This window comes from Neophocaena asiaeorientalis, unplaced genomic scaffold (genome assembly GCF_003031525.2).
Source record: "Neophocaena asiaeorientalis asiaeorientalis breed wild unplaced genomic scaffold, Neophocaena_asiaeorientalis_V1.1 scaffold479, whole genome shotgun sequence".
Lineage (NCBI taxonomy): Eukaryota > Metazoa > Chordata > Mammalia > Artiodactyla > Phocoenidae > Neophocaena > Neophocaena asiaeorientalis.
This window is the reverse complement of record NW_020173774.1, coordinates 2,960,452-2,966,451: the sequence shown is the minus strand read 5'-3', so window position 1 is coordinate 2,966,451 and position 6,000 is coordinate 2,960,452. Positions and strand designations below refer to the sequence as shown.

Sequence of the window (6,000 nt, the reverse complement as noted above, 5' to 3'; positions counted from 1 at the left end):
GAGAGGCCACAACAGTGAGAGGCCCGCGTGCCACAAAAAAAAAAAAAAAAAAAAAAGCTAAAATGGTGAATTTTGTGTTTTATATATATTATATTATATATATATATATATATTATATATATATATATATATATAAAAAATCCAAAAAAAAAAAAAAGACAAAGACTGAAGAAACAAGTTTGCCCTTCCCCAATAGGAGTCTGAGTGAACTGGTATGTAGGGATTAAGACCATGTCTCCATGAATTCTTTTACCCCAACATCAAGAGAGCAGAGGGGGTGTAATTCCCTGGCGGCCCAGTGGTTAGGACTCCACGCTTTCACTGGCTTTCACTGCTGTGGGCCCAGGTTCTATCCCTGGTCAGTGAACTAAGATCCCATAAGCCGTGTGGCATGGCCAAAAAAAAATAGAGAGTGCAGGGTGTGACTGTGTAACTGGTCCATGCACTGAACTAAGACCACACAGCTCTCAGGTCTTCTATTCACATCATGTGATCAAAGAGGGGATTTCTAACCCTAGACTAACCCCTGGTTTCCTGAGAAATCCCAGCTCCTTCAGCAGGTATCAAAGTGGATTCTGCATCTGGTGTAAATGTGCCCCTCCACCAACAGGGCCAAGAGTGAACCTGAGCTCCTGAGAACTTGATTATAACCTTCCCCTTCCATCAGGCTTTCTACCTACATCATCAGAGAACAAGAGGGGTACATGAACTGGGACTGAGATCTTGAATCCCTAGACTTCCTTGCCTCTATTAACAGGGGTAAAAAATAATACCCAGACACCCACCACTCCTTATTCCCTAACCACACTGAACAGACTTGAACTTCTGCCTTGAATCCCTTGGAACTAATCCCATTATGTTTTTTTATCTCTGTTTATATCAATCACCATGAAGTTGGGAGAGGCAATCCCTTGTGGGTCCTGGACATCCCTGCAGAGGGTACCAACTGCGAGACTTATCCCATGTTATTGAGCAGTTTCGATAGTCAGAGGAGCAACTAAGTAGCTCAAGGTGACCACGGTGTGACTGCTGTCTGCTTGCTCAACTGTACCTTCTGCGGGGAGGCGGGCTGGCTTGTCTGCTGCTTACTATAAAAGATACTGAGGCTTGGACCTGAAATTCTTAGCTGTGGCACAAGCCACTGCATGTGCAGCATCCATCTGGGCCTATTATATCATCCTGTGGGGCCTAAGGGCAAGGGGAATCAGCACAGTTAGGCTGATACTCCTGCTGTTTGCTGTGCTCTAAGAAACTGTTTTGCTCTGATCCATTAAGTTTCAATGTCAACTTTTAGCCACCAAGGAGTTGTGGCAGACCAACCTGCTTGCTTGCCTAGTTATCACCTTTGGAGTCTTGTTACTTCTTGCCTTTCTCAATGAGGTTGGGGTTCTTCCATGACACCCCATATCCCACATTGGAAGCCCCATAAAGATTGGCATATCCCCTACTCGGTTCCCCCCCACCCCTCCCAAATCCTAAAATTCTTCCACTATTTACTCTAAATTTTATGATCCATTATCAGCAAAATCACCTATATTCTCAAATATTTCTTGAACATTCCCTTCATCTTTTTGCATTTAAAGTGGTGGCTGTATGTATATACTCCCACGACTGTCATATTATTGGGCCTGGACATCAGGTAGGTGTCCTGCTATTTTCAGATCATTCTCAGTCTTTCCTCCCTGATAACCCCAAGCTCAGAATCTCATGTTTTCAGACATCACCCACTCTCTGTAATAGCTTTGGGCATCTTCTGATATTCTTCTCATCCCAATATACCCACCTCATGTATTTACTATTTTATTTTATTTCTTTACTTTTTTACTTTCAATGTCATTAGTTTTATTTCCTTTACTTTTAGATGTCAAAGAAGGAACTGCATATCTATCAGTTCAACTCACAGATGCAATAAGGCCACCTATGGTATTGTAATAAACTGAAATGCTTTTATTATCTTTTTTGCCTTTCCAAGAGAGGCAGTCTAATGATGAATACCGACCTCAATGCTTACTCACCTTGGGACCTTTCTGAGCATCAGTGTCTCATCTACAGAGTGGGATAAAACCACCAGGGCAATGAAGAAAATAAAGAGAAAAGCCACAGAACACAGGGTATTTGGTCAATGCTAGTCTACTTGGATCAGAATATTATTTGAGAGGAGGAGGAAAACCCATTTTCTCTTCCCACGTTGGATGATGTGACCCCTGCAGTTTTTTAAATAAATAAATTTATTTATTTATTTATTTTTGGCTGCATTGGGTCTTCGTTGCTGCGCGTGGGCTTTCTCTAGTTGTGTCGAGCAAGGGCTACTCTTCATTGCAGTGTGCAGGTTTCTCATTGCGGTGGCTTCTCTTGCTGCAGAGCACGGGCTCTAGGCTTGCAGGCTTCAGTAGTTGTGGCATGGGGGCTCAGTAGTTGTGGCTTGAAGGCTCTCTAGAGTGCAGGTTCAGTAGTTGTGGTGCACGGGCTTAGCGGTTCCGTGGCATGTGGGACCTTCCCAGACCAGGACTCAAACCCATGTTCCCTGCACTGGCAGGCAGATTCTTAACCACTGTGCCACCAGGGAAGTCCCACCCCTGCAGTTTTATGAACAAGACTTTAAAGAAGAAATTGACACACTTTTTCTGCCAAGAGCCAGAGAGCAAATATTTTCAGCTTTTCAGGCTATAGGGTCTCAGTGGCAACCATTCAACTCTTTCTGCGGTAGTTTTTACTGTTTTAGCTCCTGGCTTACTCTCCAGAATTCCTCCTCTTAATTCTTGGTAATCTCAATACACATGTAGACAATCCTTCTAACATCCTACCTCTCAATTCCTTGACATCCTCTCCTCCATTAATATTGTCCTCCACCCTATTTCCATCGGGTTTTTTTTGGCCACACTATGCAGCATGTGGAACTTCCCCAACCAGGGATTGAACCCGTTCCCCTGGCAGTGGAAGCTCCGAGTCTTAACAACTGGACCACCAGGGAAATCCTCCATCTTATTTTACCAATAACTACAACCTTTCATCATGGCCATGCATTTCCCTCTCTAACCAACTGTCACTCTTTTCTGACCCCACACTCTTTTCAGTACCCTGACACCTGCAATTCTTTAATCCCCCAGGACCTCCTGTCCTCCTACTGTCTTTTCACTATACCTTATTCCCTTTGTGGCCTTTCTCCTTTCTTGACCTAACTTAAATTCCATGATCAATCACTATATTCAAATCCATGTATATAATCATATTTATTTGGTAATAACCACAACTCTAGATACATAAAAACTTTTCACTTGCTCTGAGCAGCTGAAAGTGGCTGGAGAAAAAACATAGCCTAGCTAACTGGTCCCATGAACTTCAAGTGAGTTTCAGTGCTGCCCAGCAACGATGGTATATACCCCTAGTTCATTCATTCATCCACTCTTCTGGATGAGAATTTCATAGCTTCTCTCTCCTCAAAATGTCTTAACTCCCATCCAAATCATGACCTTGCCCCCTATTTTACTGAGAAAGTTGAAGCAACCAGAAGACTTTCATACACTCCCAACACCACACCTCTCCACCTTCCTACCTATGATCATAGGTGAACTCTCTGTGCTCCTGCCTTAAGTCAGTCCCTCCACCTGCACCATAGATTCCATCGCTGTCATCTAATGAAGGACATCACTCCAGCAATTGTCCTTTCTCCTTCCTAGTAGTCATCACTTTTCACTCTTTATCAGATAATTCTTTTCAGCATACAAACATTTTCCCTCTTCCTCAAATATTTTTCTTCCAGTTTCTTTTCGGCTAACTCCCTCACCTCCTTCAAGTCTTTATTCAATGTCACCACCATCAATAAAGCTTTTGCTGACCACCCATTCCCTGCACAATTGAATTCTTTATCCTGCTGTACTTTACTTTTATCCATCACATTTGTCACTTTCCACCGTATTATATTATTTCTTTATTACTTTTATAGTTTATTGTTGGATTCCCCTCATTAGTATTAAGCTTCAAAAAGACAGAGATCTTTGTCTTGCTCACTGATGGATGCCAAGCCTCTAGAACAGTGCCTAGCCTGTGGTAAGAACCTAAGCAAATACTTATTGGAACAATGAATGACCAATCTGAAGCCTAAGAGAAATCTTACCAGAGGACCTAAAACCAGACCTGAATAAAAGGAAAGATCTACCATGCTCTTGGATGGGAAGACTTAACACAACTAAGATGTCACCAACTTACTACATGATTTAAATGGAATTCCAATGAAAATCCCACTTCAATTTTTAAAAAAATATTACATTCTTATTTTAAAAATATACAAAATAGAGAAATATAGTGAGCCCTTATGTCCCTATCACCCAGCTTAAATAATTAGCAGCTTACGGCTTTATTTTATTGGCCTTATCCCCCAATCTACATTCCCAGATTATTTATTATAATAATATAATAATTAATATATATAAAATAATATAAAATAAATAAATATAAATTGATTATTTAGAAGAATTTAAACTTACAGAAAAGCTGCAAGAATAGTTCAAGCAACCAAATGAACACCTTAGATTCAACAATTGTTAATATTTTGTCACATTTGCATATTAAAATAAATATATCCTCATCTGCTTCCCATATGAAAATAAAATTACCCATGTGTTAGAATATATTAGAATATAATGTGCACTGCAAATGGTGCAGTGAAAAAGTATGTGTGTTTGTGTGTATACCTTTGGAAGATAGTATATATATGAATATGTATACTTTGTTGGAGATAGTTGCAAACTTTGTGATATTTTATAACAGGGTTTTTAATTTTGATTAGACTATCTTAAAGTTTATGTGGAAGAAAAAAATGTTTAAAAATAGCCGAGAAAATTATGAAAAAGAACAACAGTGATAAAGTAGCCATAATAGATATTTATATTATAAAGCCTCTGTAATAAAATAGAACAGAATAGATTATCCAGAAATATATCAAAAAAAATATTTTTTTTATATTAAAAATGCTAGTTGGGGGCTTCCCTGGTGGCACAGTGGTTGAGAGTCCGCCTGCCGATGCAGGGGACACGGGTTCATGCCCCGGTCTGGGAAGATCCCACATGCCGCGGAGCGGCTGGGCCCATGAGCCATGGCCGCTGAGCCTGCGCGTCCGGAGCCTGTGCTCCGCAATGGGAGAGGCCACAACAGTGAGAGGCCCGCGTACCGCAAAAAAAACAAAACAAAACAAAACAAAATAAAAATGCTAGTTGAACTTATCGGAGAAAAGTGGCTTTAATAAATGGCCTAGAGGGAAAATGAAGTTTGATCATTACCTCACATCATATGCAAAAAAACCCCTGCTTAAATGTAAACAATTAAAATTATAGAAGAAAATTTAGGCACCTACACACACACACACACACACACACACACACACACACACACACACACACACTAAATGTTATGTAACCTGTAAATCAAGACAGGAGACCCAGGAGCTATAAAAGAATAGATTTAACAATACCAATAAAACCCCAAAAACTGTTTCCATAAACAAAGAGACTGTTAATATATTAAGAAAAGTTGTTTTTTTTTTTTTTAGTATTTATTTATTTATTTGGCTGCATTGGGTCTTAGATGTGACATGTGGGATCTTTGCTGCGGCGCACAGGCTTCTCGCTAGGTGTGGTGCACAGGCTCCAGAGTACGCGGGCTCAGTAGTTACCATGCGCGAGCTTAGTTGCCCCTTGGCGTGTGAGATCTTAGTTCCCCGACCAGGGATAGAACCCATGTCCCCTGCACTGGAAGGTGGATTCTTAACCACTGGACCACCAGGGAAGTCCCAAGAAAAGTTTCTGCAATACAAAGAACGTATAAGGACTAAGACCTATAAATGTAAAGAATTTTCACAATGTGGTAACAAAAAGACAACACATAGAAAAGTGGACAAAAGATATAAATGGACAATTCACAGAAGAGCAAATACAAATGACAAGAAAACATATAAACAGATGCTCATCTTCCCAGCAGTCAGAGAAATGCAAATTCAAGCACAAT

General features: G+C 40.4%; 1 long non-coding RNA gene across 1 annotated transcript in view; it reads left to right on the top strand.

Annotated features, from left to right (window-relative positions):
- The window catches only part of LOC112403982 (uncharacterized), a 21,645-nt gene extending 20,645 nt beyond the window's left edge, over positions 1-1,000 (top strand). The window contains exon 3 of the long non-coding RNA XR_003004025.1: positions 895-1,000. This is a non-coding gene — a long non-coding RNA (uncharacterized LOC112403982). The remainder of the gene's footprint in view (positions 1-894) is intronic.
- Positions 1,001-6,000: the final 5,000 nt, after the last annotated feature.